Source organism: Cyanistes caeruleus, chromosome 6 (assembly GCF_971803275.1).
Source record: "Cyanistes caeruleus chromosome 6, bCyaCae1.hap1.1, whole genome shotgun sequence".
In the NCBI taxonomy this organism is placed as follows: Eukaryota; Metazoa; Chordata; class Aves; order Passeriformes; family Paridae; genus Cyanistes; species Cyanistes caeruleus.
The window spans coordinates 23567567-23582706 of NC_141706.1; the positions used below are offsets into that span (position 1 = coordinate 23567567).

Here is a 15140-nt window from a genome sequence, read left to right on the forward strand (position 1 = left end):
ATTTGACATCCACTGCCTGTCAGCAATCCCTGGCCACATTCACTGTGTAGCTTCCAAACAAGGTAAGAGCTCTACCAAGATCAGACTCAATCCCTGCAGAGTCCTACAAATGTCTGATGTACGAGGAACAAAACAGAATGTCACCACCTAATTGAAGACTCTGGCACAGTGCATGAGCAGAGAGAGGGTGAGTTAAGACAGTGAACCAAAATTCCCATGTCTACTACACTGGTGGGTTTCACCTATCAACTTCTTATATGATGGCCACTTTCAAAAAAAGTGAAGTGTATTTTTCTAGGTAATAATGTAAGAAACATCATCACTAGATTCACAAAAGCACTATCCTACAGTTTCCCACAATTGTTTAGAAACCCACAAACACTGGATGGCATGGTAAATACATGAGAATATGGGGGGGTTGGCAAAACCTATGTATGCCTCCTGTTCCCTGATTAAAAATTCTGATAAGTATGATCTAGCTCAGCCAGCCAGTGCTTTACACTACACTGTGGTCACATTCTATCTTATTGTAACATAATGAGCACATCAAAAAATTCTTAGCAGAGAATTTTTTTTTTGCTCAGTATTTACATTAAATCTGGCAAATCTCTTCTTCATCAGTGATTCCACCCATGTGTCATCATTGCATAAATGATGCTTACAGCTTTAGGTAAGACAATTTGAGCAGAGATTAATTTTCCTACCTGTTAAATCTTTAAATATTTGATTTGCAAATTAGTTTGACTTTTCATCCCAACTATTTTCCCATTATTTAATCTATTTTTTGAAAGGGTACATATATATCCTGGAAGATAGCCTTACCAAGCATCATTCAAGTGCAGTTTCTCTTTATTGACTTATGATGTGTGTTGCTTTGTTTTTCTATCCTTTAATCTCTACATTTATCACAGAAGAAACAGAGGACAACCAGTTAAGCCTCATCTAGGCCAGCTGCTAAGAAGCCTTTCCTCTGCACAGAGGAAAGCAGACAGCTCTTTGAGCCTCACTCTTAGCTCAGCACAGGCTGCCTTCTTGGGCCAGTAACTTTGCCCAGATTGCAGAGAATCATGAGTTCCTGCTAACTTAATTCAGCATGACCTCGAGGAACACTGTGCATATGGGAACAACAAATACAACCATACCTGCATCAGGAGAGACTCTCTGCAGGAAGAGTAACTAAGAAAAAAACCTGCTGATTTTAATAGATAATTATTAGCCAACAACATGTGAGAATAGCAAGCTTATAAAAAGGGTAACTTCAGTCCTAACAATACCCAGGGAAGCAATTCCTGGCCCTGTGTACACAGCACTGGAAAGAACATTACTAGACTGGTGTTTCTGACCTATACATAACAATGTGGCTGTGGGCATCATAAAGCAAGTACAAAGGAGGATCACAGAACTGCCCAGGAACAGGCAAAACCATCTTGACAATGCAAGGACTAAGGAACTTTTGATGAATTTAGTGTACTAAGGAGTAAACCTGGAGTTGATGTGAACAACATGAAGCACTTTTTTCACAGAAAAGAGATCAGATAATGTAGCCTTTCTAATCCTACTGTCAATAGCATAGCATGATCAACTGACTGAAAGTTAATGTGAGACAGATTGAAGCTCAAGGGAAAATTTCTTAGGGAAAGTATAATTAAGTATCAAAACTGGTTACCAAAAGAGATGATAGACTTGCCTGGATCTGAAGACTTTAAAACGTGTATTTTAATGCTGCTTCTAGAAGAGATTTTATGGTCTAGACAGCTGGGAAAGAAGAAAGAAACTGGTCTGAGTGTTCCAAGAGAACCCTCCTGACTCTGACTCTCCCAAAAGTGGACCACATTTACTCTATCTCCTGATCTTGTACTTCTCTATTTGCTGCATGGGTGAAGTCAAAACTTACTACACAGCTTTGGATGCCCAGTGGAGGGAAGCAGGAAAGATTTTTCCATCTATGCATGTTTGACCAGGCACACTGTGGCTTTTCCTAGGCTGATATTTCTTGCTAGTCTGAGGCATCAGAACAGCTGCAGTCGGAGCTGTGGGCACTGTATGGAGAGTCACTGTTGTGCTCTGCAGGAGAGTCCTCCCTCTCCTGCAGTGGAGTCCTCTAGAGGGCTGGCTGGTGAGCATTACTTGGCTGCCCAGAAGCATGCAGATTATTTGATGTGATATTGAAACGGAAATTTGCAAGGGCCTCGGGGGATAGTTTTTTTGCCTATGGCCCTTGCACAATGCATAGCTTGCCAGTTAGAATCATTAATTAATTAAAATCGTATTTTAATGTATTAATGTATTTTAATGTATTAATACAGTTCTCATCTCTGCTGCTCACTGCTAGGAGCACAGTTTAATGTCCTGAGAAAACCAACTCCTCAATCTGCCTGGACTTTGAGCTTAATATAAGGAATCTTGATTGAGCATCTGAGTACAAGATGATTTACCATGATATTTATTATATAATTTTTTCTTTAGTGCTCTTGCTCATGAAAAAACACTCAATTTACTATACAGACAGTATAAAAAAAAAAAGACAACAGACTGGGCTGAATAGAATCACTGTTTCACAATTCAACTTATCCACCTCCTTTTGGGTACTTTATTTGTTCTCTGTATTAACAAAGTGTGTAGGAAGATCAAGGAGCAGTTACTCAGATCTGATATACCAGTCACAAAAACCCAAGAGATGTATCTGCTTCTTTGGGCTGACAGTCCCTTTCCTCTCCTAAGCCATACTCACAGTCTGTAATATGAAACCCTGTAACCTTTCTGGTCTACCTGCAGGATTGTTCACACTGTCTGGCCTTATGAATGTGAGAAAGCTGAGTCTTGTAATCATGTATATCCACCATGATTAACTCCTGCCTACCCATATAAAATCATCTCACAGTAATTACCCTCTGTGTGTGCACAAGTGTATGTTTGTGCCTACACGTGTCCATGAGCTTCAGGCTCTTGGCTACAGCATTATGATTCACACCAAGCCAAACAATCAGCTCAAAGCTGTCACAGATGGGTTAAGTGCAGCCAAAACCAGGCAGTACCAATTAAAGGTCCTATTTTTATTTTTCATTCAGGATCTCGGTGCCTCTTTCACACACACGTCCTAGAGCTGTCACACCGTCGTGATGTTCAATATCTTTGTCAGCAATGTAAGCAGTGGGATTGAGAGTACCCTCAGCAAGATTGCAGACACACCAAGCTGTGAGGTACAGTCAACTCACTGGAGGGAAGCGATGCCATCCAGAAGGGCCTGGAAAGGCTGGAGACATGGGCCCAAGAGAACCTTATGAAAATCAACAAAGCCAAGTGCATGGTCCTGCACTTGGGTTGGGATAATCCCAAACACAAACACAGACTTGGCAGAGAATGGATTGAGAGCAATCTTGAGGAGAACTGGGGATGCTGGAGGATGAGACCCAGCAATATGCACTTGCAGCCCAAAGAGCTAATCATATCCTGGACTGCATCAAGAGAAGCACGGCCAGCAGGTTGAGAGAGGTGATTCTCCCCCTCTACTCCACTCTGGTGAGACCCTACCAGCAGTATTACATCCAGCTCTGGAACACTAGCACAGGAAAGACATGGACCTGTTCAAGTGGGTTGAGAGGAGAGACTTGAAGATGACCAGAAGCTCTCCTATGAGGACAGGCTGAGAGAGCTGGGGTTGTTCAGTCTGGGAACAAAAAGGCTCCAGGGAGACCTCAAAGCCCCTTCTATATCTAAAGGTTATCTAAAGGAAGCCTACAAGAAAGCCCTATCACTAGAAGCATTCAAGGTCAGGTTGAATGGGGGGTGGTCTCTGAGTACACTGGTCTAGTGGAAGGTACCCCTGCCCACAGCAGGGGGTTTGGAACAAGAGGATTTTCAACCTCCCTTCCAACTCAAACCATTCTGGGATTCGATGATGATTCATTGTCATCATTTCCCTTGTGACTTACTGGGAACATTTCCCCTAAGTTAATCACAGTCAGGAATGCTCTCACTTGTGGAGACCCCAGAGTGCTGCCTTTGCAAAGCTGACATTTACAGACTGTGGAAGAGCAGGCTACGCTCATCGCTGTCACAGCACAGGGACTAAAAAGAAAACACATGAAAAGATGGGCACCTGCCCATGGATTTCATGGAATCCTGGCTCAAAAGATACAAATCCTGCTTCAATAAAAAATGAATCTAGAAGATTCATTTCAAGGTGTGGGTGACGGCAAAGACAAACTGGAATGCTAAAGAGCTTAAGTATCCAGGGTCACCTCCAGCATCAAAAGCTATTGTATTCTTTTCATTCCTAAAATACAGATATGAGAGGCAAAACCCAGAAGACACAAGTAAGGTTTGATTCTGATTTCTGTATTTGGAAGCCCTTCACTCAGACTTTTCACACAGGACAGATTCTCTCCTGCAAGCACAGGACCTCAAGTGTTTTTCCCTTTTCAAGTCTTTGAGCACTTCTAGTGGATTCCTGCTGAGATGCTCAAAGACTCACTCCAGTCCCACTGCTATAGGCACACTTTAAAGGACCCCTTTTGTATGTATGTCCATGCTCTGCTAAACTTTACTCTTTCATTCTCTTCATTAATATTCATGCTATTTATATCTCCACCTGTTCGTTCCTTCTGGAGACTGAGCCCAGATCTCCCACACAGACCAACAGAGGTTTGATGATTTCGTTCACTTAGAACAAGAACACACCTACCAGGAAATAACCTCAATGACTAAAAGAACACTCTATTACCCAAATATTGCCAAACAGATCATATGGGGAAAAACAAACAAAACAAAAAATACTAAAACAAACACCCACACCCACCCAAAAAAGGGACATTTATAACATTCCAATGCTTTCAGATAGCAGTAGGAAGTACACAGAACATTTTCTTAAGTGGGAAAGCAGAAGCTGTGTTTTGCACAGACAGGAATAACACCAAAAGCTTACTTCATCCACATCCCTGATTTCAGAAGAGAGTTTTACCTCCATTCTACCAAAACATTAAAATTAAGCCAGGAAGAAAATCTGTCCTACCCCACTTGTGTATCCCCTTTCCAAAGAGAAGTTGCACCATCATAGACAATTATTGGCATTTCCCCAAAGACCAACCACATCCCTGGGGTTCAGTTGTCTGACACCTGGCATGCTGCAGAACAGCCATGAGAATCTGACTCAGCTTTGTTGTACAAAAATGGCTATTGAGCCGTGAGACAATCCGTAAGCTAAAGACAAGCAAGAAAAAAATGCAGTCAGAAATTAAACTATTCAGACGGCTTCAGTAAGTGGTTCAAGACAAAAACAGTGACAAAAGAAGCTCTAAAGCCCTAGGAAGAAAAATGGAGAATTAGAAGACAGCAATTTAGCACACTGAATTAGCTTGAGCAGTAGAGAGCCCTTTCCCAGCTGATTGATGCCAATCAGCCAATTAACCCACCACCCGTTAAGTTTCTGCATCTGCAATGGAGGGCATATTGATACCATAGCAGCACTTTTATCCTAGTTTACTACTATATGCATTAGGCAATGAATTACCACTGGGTACCCTTAAATTGCATGTGTCCTGCTTGCCCAATCTCTCTGCTTGCAGAGGTGTCCAAACAAAAGTGACCCACCGGAGGGAGGGGTACACAGAATCCCTCAGTCTGCAGGAGCAATCTGCGAGCACATTAAAAACATAAACATTGCAACCAGACTCTTCCATGGGGCGGCAAAGCACAAGCAGAGAACAACATTCTTGATTTTGTTCAGGATTTAATAACACAGAGGCAGGCAATGTGCTCATACAGACACCTGGGAGCAAGTGCATGAGTTCATTCTATGGCTTTGAACATCATGCCAACAACATGCTGTTTCTGAATATCTTTCTCTGGATATCCAATATGTATCTGAAAATGATATCCCAAAAGTACAGTAAAAGGAGCTCAAGAGAAATAAATAGACTGAGTGACAGTTTTGCTGCTGCTACTGCCATTTCTGCTGCTTAATCTGACTGGTGACATGAAAAAAGCACAGGCAGATGACAGCTGCTTTAGAGCCAAGACCATCAGATCAGCTCTCTGTTTTCCATAAAGTTTGTTGTTCCAGCAAAACATCTAAATTTCTGTGTCCCAGAATGGGCACCTGAGAGAGCACTTCCCAGATCCTCAGCCAGTAACCTCTGCTAGGCACCTCTTCAGGTCATTACCCACAAAGGTAATCTGTACCCAGCAGGATCAGATTATTAACAGAATCAGCAATACTCATGGAGCCACTTCAACCTGACTGCCCAGTTGTCTTTACAGCATTGACACATTTTCATTTCCCTTGTATGATACGAACTTAGAAGTTTTAAAAGAATGTAAAACTCATGCACTTGCTTATGCTACCAGAATATGGACAAAGTACAAGGCAGCTTATTCTGGTTTTTCACCTGTGTGCTGAAAGGAAGGGTAGAAATAATGTAATAGGCAGGTATTAAGTAATAGAGTTGATAAAAGGAGCCAGAGCAGACAATGTGAGCATGTTTAAATTACAACTCATACTGATGTCCTCTGACACTGCCACAACTTTAAATCAAGGTGAAATGGGGTTTAGGTGAAACTGTTGCAATTCTGAAGAATTCATGGAATACAGCAATGTCACCTTTAGAACTGACTGAAGAAGGAGGAAAATAATTAAATGGAAATTATTTCCTCTACTTTTTCTCCTGTGCTGAAAATCTATACTGAAATTGCAGGTGCATCCTCTTTCATCTGAGTATGCAAAGAGTGAGGGATCTTTAGCCGACACTCTCAGTGGCCTTTATTCTCTTTCACACCACATTCTGTCACTGTGATGCTCACAGGGACTGAATATGTCAAAGCCATTAGGAAAAACAGAAAAAAATGCTGCACTTCTTAAAAATCAGTAAATAATTTTGGATATGAACAAAAATGTCCCCATTACTGGGGCCTTCATGTTCATGCCCAGAGGCAGAACAGTGCAGTGCATCCCTGTATCCTTAAGAGTGTATCACATCTCTTACCTCAGGAAAGAGAAATGGTGAGTTTCTCTTGGTCTCAAGTACCCACTCCTCCTCTATGACCACATTTCTTGGTAATGGAGGAAAGACAGACTGTATATATACTTTGTAATATACTTGTCACACGACATAAACAATTATACTGTATAATAAATAAATAAATAAATACTATGAATTAAAACCAGTCTCTTTTTGGACAGGATTCACCTCTGTCTCCTCCCCTATACCCTGTTGTTTACAGAGGCCTTGCTCCTTTCTGCATCTTCTCTCTCCTAGACAAACAAAACTTAAGAGCCCTGTCCCTCAGTTTTGGACCTTAACAATTACCTGCCTCACTTCAGTACCTCCTTCCACCCACATTAACTGTGCTCCTTTGTTACTTTTTTTCCCTTTTCAAGACCGAAACCCAAGTTCCTCTGGTTTCCACTGCTGGTGTTCTTCTAGTTCCAATGTAATTACAATCCAAATGGGATGATGACCAAAGAGATACGGAAAACCCACAGGTTGGGAGACCAAAAGCTCAGAAAGCAAGCAGAAGGAAAGGTCTGAGCTGCCTCAGGTGCTTTCAAATGGACAACCAGAAGACCAGAAAGTAGGGTCAAGGACAAGACATGGAAGACTAGAGATTACATCAGGTCTATATTGCTGTGTCAATGTAATGGAAACATTTCTTTTTTAATTTTTGGTTCTGCCTCCATTTGATAGCATGTCATATACAGTCATTAAGAGCTGAGTGGATTTTTATAGCTGCTATTAGAATTGAATTTTACTTTCCTCCAAAAAGATTTAATAAATTAAATTTCAAAGGCAAAAATAATCACTCACTGCCATGCACATCCCCCCCATTTTCACTGTGAAATAAATTCATCAACAAGAAAGTTTTCACATGATAATCAATATCCATCAAATCCTGTACTTCAGCTTCAAGTCAAAGGCTAATAATCCTTGAATTAGTGACACAAAGCAACACATCTCTGTTCTCCCTGGGCCACAGGGCCTAAGCATTTGCATGAATCACTAATACACTGAATTGTTGATCCAGATCAACAAAGCTTCCAAATGCACTGTCTTGTTGATAGCCTCTATAAAACACACCCATAGCTCAGAAATGCTGATCCATGCTAATGCATTTACTTCCAGTATTTGCTATACAGTCTAATAAAAATATTAATGCACTAGAAGTGCTGATGCAGCCCCATCAGAGCAAGATTTCCTCACCATAGAAGCATCCCAGTTTTCTCCCCCATGAGCTATGCTTTCAGTAAATGTTAGGCTGGAGCATACCAAGGAGAAGAAAATATTAAGCTGTTCTGTCCTCATCAGTCAGACAAGGTCATGGTGATTCAGAAATGATGATGTGTTTCTTGCCAAAGGGGCTGGGTGAGAGAAACAGAGAACAAAGTATGCTGGCAGATGAAGGAGAGGAAGGACAAATGTTGAGGTAACTATGTTGTAGGATAGAATCGATTTTATTCTGCTCCAATTTAGTTGTGTCAAGTTGTCAGGTTGCATGGGTGTGTCAGGTATAGGTCCTACATGTTCAGAATTTAGTGATCCCCCAGGTAAGTCAGGAAAGACCTCGGTGGTTTGAGAACCAAGGACTCCAACTGGTGTGACACACATTGCTCCCATTCATTTGTGACCCATTCCTGTGTCACAAAAAAATTCCTGTGTGCACAAAATCTGTGCAAAAATCTGCACAGATTTTGGAACAAAGCTTCTTATAAACTAGAGCAGTTCTAACCAGCAGTGGGGATTAGAGAGAGGCAGGCAGAAGATGCCATACTACGAACATGGCTCTGATGAGATGGCCTTTATACTGCCTCACGATATTAGGAATTTATCAGCTTGTCTAAAGACTGAAACTCTTCTTCTGAAGAATGAATGACTTGAAATAGGCAATTCCACTGTTTCCATTTTCAAATAGACTGTTTATTCATCACCTTGGAAAGTGAGGTCAAAGCCAAATGCAACTGCCAACATCCTTCTTCATTTTAATGGCATACTTGTGATCTCTGGACATACACATTTGCAAATAAAACATATTTAATTAACCAAATAAATAGAAGGGTTAATCTAAGCAAGTAAATTGCTTGTAGAAAGTGTCGTTAAAGTAATCAAAACTGGACAAAATGGACAAATAGCAATTTATAAGCACTTCACATATTCTAAACAAGATCTATACTAAAAAACCCACCCATCACTAGAGCGCACCAGCTCCACCAGCTCTACAGAACACAGAATAAAAACTAACCTAATAACTGCCAACATGTCCCAATATATATCCCAAGATAGCTCCTTATATTTAACTAAATTTATTAAGTTACTACCAATTTATTAATCTACTTCACCTTTTAATGGAGAGGTGTTTTTGTTGCTATCACTCTACACATGTGCAATTTGCATCATCACCTTTCAGCAAATGCCTGTACCTGCTATCAAGGATAAAACTCTCCTGAAGAGTAAAAAAAATTAGTCCTGCACAGAATTAATGTGTTACACTTAGGAAAAGCTCAGAAAGGCTGAGGTGAGAAAAACATGTAGCAGAGTAAACACTAAGGCCACCACAGCAGGCACATCTTATGAGCAATCTGTCCTCCTGTGAATCCATTCCTGTCTGTGGAACACAATTAAATTTGACTTTACTTGACAGTGCTCCATTGAAGCTTCAGAGTAATGCACTTCAAAATGCATTTATAGAACAAATTAGGTATCTTTATAGGTGTTCATACAAATTCTTTTTCCATCTTGGTTTTCATTGAAAAGATGAAAGTTGGGGGAAGATCTGTAATTGCTATAAAGAAGAATATTTTACTCAGCTGAATTTAATGGATTTACAATTGAAACTGCTTTATTGACCTTACAATTTGCTTCATTAACTGGTTAAAGGCTAGCAGGATGAACCTATACTGTTATTTTGCTTTTCTGATGCATTCCACAAAATGTTAAAAATACAACTATGTAATCATAGATGTGTAGAAGAAAACTTTAACATCACGCTTTACTCTTGGGCAATAACGCCACACAGAGAGATACATAGGACTCTGTTGGGAAGACAGGAACAAAGATGGACTGTCTTCCTGAAGAACACTCATCATTAATAATTCCTCCTTCTGAATGCTCCCACAAACCTAACTCCTCACTTACACTCCAGTAGTTCCTTTGAAAGGAAAGCCTTAAGAGTATTTTATAAAAAAGATGTAAATTTTGTAGCTCACATACGAGAATCAGTACTGATATGATAAAAAACCCCAAAATAACAGCTTACAAATCCTAAGCTAAAAATAAGCATTGTCACTCTAGAAGCTGGAGGAACTATCAGATTCCAGTAAATGGTAAGCCGGAAGAATTCATGCAGAAAAGACACAGAGGAGAATCTCTAGAAAAGAAGCACACTGCAATAGAGAAATCAGGAAGTAGAACAAATATATGAAAGGATGATGGAAACGTGAAATTATTGTTATGACTGTCCTCTCTAACTTGGAGATTCTTTATCTAATAACATCTGTTGATTTCTCTGTGAATTGTGTACTCTGGTCAGGAAGCTACTTTTTAATTTCAGACTGACTGCTTATGTCCTCTGCAAGATCTCTGCTCTGTTGGGCAAATAAATGTCTTGGGGAATAAAGAACCCACTAAGGTCAAAATGACAGCTTCCTGTAAAAGGCCAATGTGCCATTTAGCCTTACATATTTAGAAAGGTATACAGCAGCATCTGTAACAACTTTAACTAAACAAAATTTGCCCTGTCAAGTTGATTTCTGACAGACAATGTCAGCAGCAGCAAGCTGATGCTGAAATGTTTTTAAAGGGTGCCCTGCTCAGGACAGGGCTGTTTCTAGTGCCAAAACCCTTGAAATCCCAGAGACTCTGCCATATCAGGAGCATGCCTCTAGCCATTATGCCATTCTGGAAAATTTCAGACTTGACAGTTCAGCCATTTCCCAGGAGCAGGTTAGAGAAACTCATACTGTTTTGCTCATGTTTAAAAAGCAAAGAAAAATAATATTTTCTTTAAGAAGCTCTACACATACAGTGTGGAAGTTCAACTTGGCAAGGAAGAATAACAACTCACAAGACATCAGATGAACTGAAGCCAAGCATTCCTTAGCAAAGTTATTGAAATTTGCTGCAGCTGACTTCGCTGAAAATTCCATTTCCCCTCTGAGCAGGCCGCAGCCAAGGCTGTGTGAGGGCAGCCAAGGTTTTCCTACAAATGCAGATTCCTCTCTCATCCTCAGCATCAAAAGAACATAAACAGTTTCTTGTTTCTCCTCAGTCTCTGGCTGGGTAGGAAAAATGGCACAGGAACATGGTCCAAACAGAAAGCAGAGAAGTATCCAAATTTAAGAAGATGAGATAAAGAAACTTTTATATATGCTAAAAAAAGCTATGGACCTCCAAAGCTTGGAATGGAATCTAAAATTTGAATCTCAGCATTTCAGAAATACCCTTCCTGTTAGTAAATAGCTTTGCAACATATTTTAATATGTGTGTCTTATTCCTGTTTCCATTAAAAACCCCAAGGTACTCATACTTTAGTTACTCCATTAACAAAATTGGTAGAAAATCAATGAAAGTGAAGCATCTTCCTCAGTAAGATGTGATAGGATCACCACCATTAGAGGATGCAACTACTAAATCTTTACCATAAGTCATTTAACACAGAAAATGTCAAGTTACTCCAATTCTGGTGTTTCCTAATTTTAAAGCACTTTGCAGTTTTATTAAGATTCCTTTTTTTTTAGCACAAAAACAGACACGGAGACTGATGGTATTTATGCACAATTTTATGGCAGTATGAAAGCATCCTGTTTGTCTTTATTCTGAGACAGGGAATATTCACCAAAAATAAACTGTGTCATTCCAATCCAAAGGGTGGGAAATGAACCAGCTAGAGAAGTGAACTAATCCAGCAGTCAAACCAAAACTATGCAGCTCAGAGTTTTTACTCAAATATTTATAAAATGGGAAAACTGGCTACTCTGACTTATCTGCAGCTCATCTGCCGATGTCTGACACCCAGTTACTTAAGCCACATGCCAGCCACATGTACTCGAGCATTTACAGTTTTTACACCTAGAGCCAATGTGAAAGATGCAGCTGCTGAAAGCTTTAAGAGCAGGAGGTGTGGAACAGTAACAATGTCACATTCTGAAATTGCTTTTTATGCATTACTTGAAAAAAAAATAATTAAAAAACCAATTCACTAACTTGTAGAGAGGCTTGACTGTATCTCACAGTCACTCTAAGGACAGTTCTTAGCAGTTTTAAGTACTATTATGGTTACACATATGCATACAAACACCTGCAATACACTCACAATTCAGCACTTGAATGTATCTGTGCAAATACTGACTAATATTTCATCATGAAGACATTGCTTATTTTGAACCAGGTTCGAGGCTGGGTTAAATGTTCCAATGTATCCTTCGTGCTCACAGAAGCATGCTTTAACAAAGATCTCCCAAACAGAGCACATAATATTCAAAGGAATATTAATTATTAAAATGGTTCAGTTACAAACATGAAAACACCTAGTGTGCCTAAGTTATACTCTTTTCTAATCTCTGTGCTCATATATAAATACAGCTGACTTGATTTTCAAATGGAATTAACATCTGAAACATCCCACCAAACCCTGTGGTTTTCACAGCAGGTTTTGGTTTTTGTTTTGTTTTTTTTTTTTTACTATGGAAATATACCTGCAGTTGACTAATGGGTAGGCTCCTGGGAAGAAACATTTCTTGCTGTTAAAGGACAGGAAAGATTCTGCTTTTTGATGCCACCCAATGGGCAATGTTAACCAGGAAAAATTTGGAAACTGAAGCCTTACTCCCAATATTCAGGGAGCTTGAGATCACAGCTGGAACTGTGGAGACACCTGAGCTTAGGGAGGAAGGCAGTAAAGCAGTGTGTCCACTGCCAGCCCCATCAGGCAGTTGGTTAAAGGGGTATGGACAAACGCCACCTTCCCTGAAAAGAGTCCTTTCACCTGAAATCTGGACATCTGCAAGCATGGAAAACACCCTGTGACTCTTTCTTCGCCTACTGATAAAGACAGCTTACAGAGCAGTCAGACAGCTGTCCTTTGCCATAAACAGCAGCCATCAGAAAGGACAAGGATCTTCACTGTATCCTCAAGAAGACTGTAGCTACTGACCTGCACATAAAGCAATTTTGGCAAAATTAAAACCATATTCCAGAAGTCAAATCAAACTGTACTTGGGTCAGTTTTACGCATTGATAGCAAACTTGTCCAGAGCAGAAGAATCCTTGAAATAACTAATGAGGAAACCCAGAGCAGTAAGACAAGTCTAGACAAAACTCACTGGTCCTCTCCTCATTTTCTGATATCTCCCTCCTTTTATAAAACAGATTTATTAAGGCATGGCCCAGCAGTCCAGGTCAATTACTGGGAAAAGGCCAGGACACAATATATCAACTGAACAACTTTCTACCTCATTAAAGGTGAAAAAAACGCGATTTGAGCTACAGCAGCCTCTTGTGTGCTTGCTGATGGGATCTGTGATTTGCTACTGATTGTCCAAGCGGAAGCACTTAGTTCTCCTTACTTTATAGAAAGGACATTTTGTCATTAAAATGAGTGACACAAAAAATCCAACCCAACAAACCTCAGTCATAGTTGAAGTTTTGGGAAATACGTAGTTGCCTAGTTTTGAAACTCCTCCCTTATTGACTACTACTTTTACAGGGCTTTCCTTAGCAATTTTTACTGATACTTAAAAATTGGGCAGAGCACAAGGCTCAAGTGATTTTGAAGCTGGAAGATACTCTAGCCCTTCTAAGACAAATAAACCTACTAAATTTCTAAAACTAGTGTTCTAGTATCTTAATTCCCGACCTGCCCCAATTAGATGTGGGATAATGAATATGAAATTTAACCCCACGAATTGAACTACTTAAGTTAGAGCCCAGATGCTGAAATTAATAAACATGAAGGGGGAAACATGCATGATAGAAACAATCAGAGGTAATCCTAAGGCAAATATAGGCGAATAAGTCAGAATTTGAGGGAGAAAAGCAGCAATATCTGAAAACTTGTTCCCCTGGCCAGAAGCACTGGGCCTTAAAGATCTTCCTCTCTGGCTGTGATGCACAAAGCTCTAACAAAGTTTCCTGTGAAAAACAGAGTTAGATTTATTGTCTTCAAGGTGTCAGTTTCCATAAACTATTTTCTTTTAGAAGCTGTTTTCTTTTAGAGCAGTCTCCTTCAATTCAGGACCTGCATATTCTTTAAGTGTGGAAAACAGCAGAACACAACATGGTACCATCAGTCCCGCACTGCATCTCAGCCCACCAGCCAAACTCCTGGTCCAAACCAGTGACTGTGAACCCTCTACAAGCAAGACCTTGCTCTGCCCAAACATCCTGAAGCATTTCGCATTTGCATTTATTTTTAGGGTCCTTTTAATTAATTTAAAATAATACTTTTGCTCTGTTTGTATTCAATTAATTGGATTATGAAGTTTCTGGCACAAAACAGCATGCTGAAATAGGAGCTTAGTAACAGATAAAATACCACTCTTTCAGGCATTGCTTTGTCACAGACCTAACAAATGAAGACAAACAACATCTCAACTTTGGTTTTTAATGTCTGCAGTCTTAAAAGAAACCACAGTATGAAAGGCAACCACTGAGCAGAAATATGCCTGGCTCAACAGGAGCCATCACCTATCTTGGGCAGAAACAGGAAGCTTCCTTGAAACCCTTGGCACTTTCAGAAACCCTGAACTCATTTTTTTGGCTTGGCTTCTGTTGTCACTATAGAGCTAATTGTAAAAAGAGGTCAAATGATTTTTGTAGGATTTCAAATTCAGAGCAAAAGCTAGTACATATCATTAATCAAGTAAATTGCCAGTGCCTCATTCTGCAAAGTAAATTACTTAAGTTATATCTCTTTTTCTGTAGGTCTGATTAAGGACAGAGAAGATAAATGAGTTTTCAGCATTAAAGAATTGAAAAATATATTCTTCATAATTCATGTGTGGCACTAGGAGGGTGGGTTGGACGCTTGGCTGCTTTTTAAAAGGTCATGCACAGAAGGGCGTGCACCAAGTCTGCTCCCCTGAAAGCTATCCCACTTCTGAAGTTCAGTTTACAGCAAATGTAACTCACACAATGCACAATTATCTGAATCTC

General features: G+C 40.0%; 1 protein-coding gene and 1 long non-coding RNA gene across 18 annotated transcripts in view; both read right to left on the reverse strand.

Moving 5' to 3' along the window:
• TSPAN4 (tetraspanin 4) overlaps positions 1-15140 on the reverse strand; it is a 415828-nt gene that overhangs the window by 110059 nt on the left and 290629 nt on the right. The gene's annotated exons all lie outside the window — the stretch shown is intronic.
• LOC147652520 (uncharacterized) overlaps positions 1-15140 on the reverse strand; it is a 54626-nt gene that overhangs the window by 38244 nt on the left and 1242 nt on the right. The window contains exons 1-2 of one of the 2 annotated variants that reach the window (XR_015288715.1): positions 1275-1331; positions 1143-1192 (exon numbers count right to left, since the gene is read on the reverse strand). This is a non-coding gene — a long non-coding RNA (uncharacterized LOC147652520). Of the gene's footprint in view, positions 1-1142; positions 1193-1274; positions 1332-13046; positions 13141-15140 lie in introns of those variants that run through there. The other variant, XR_015288716.1, reaches the window with a different exon arrangement.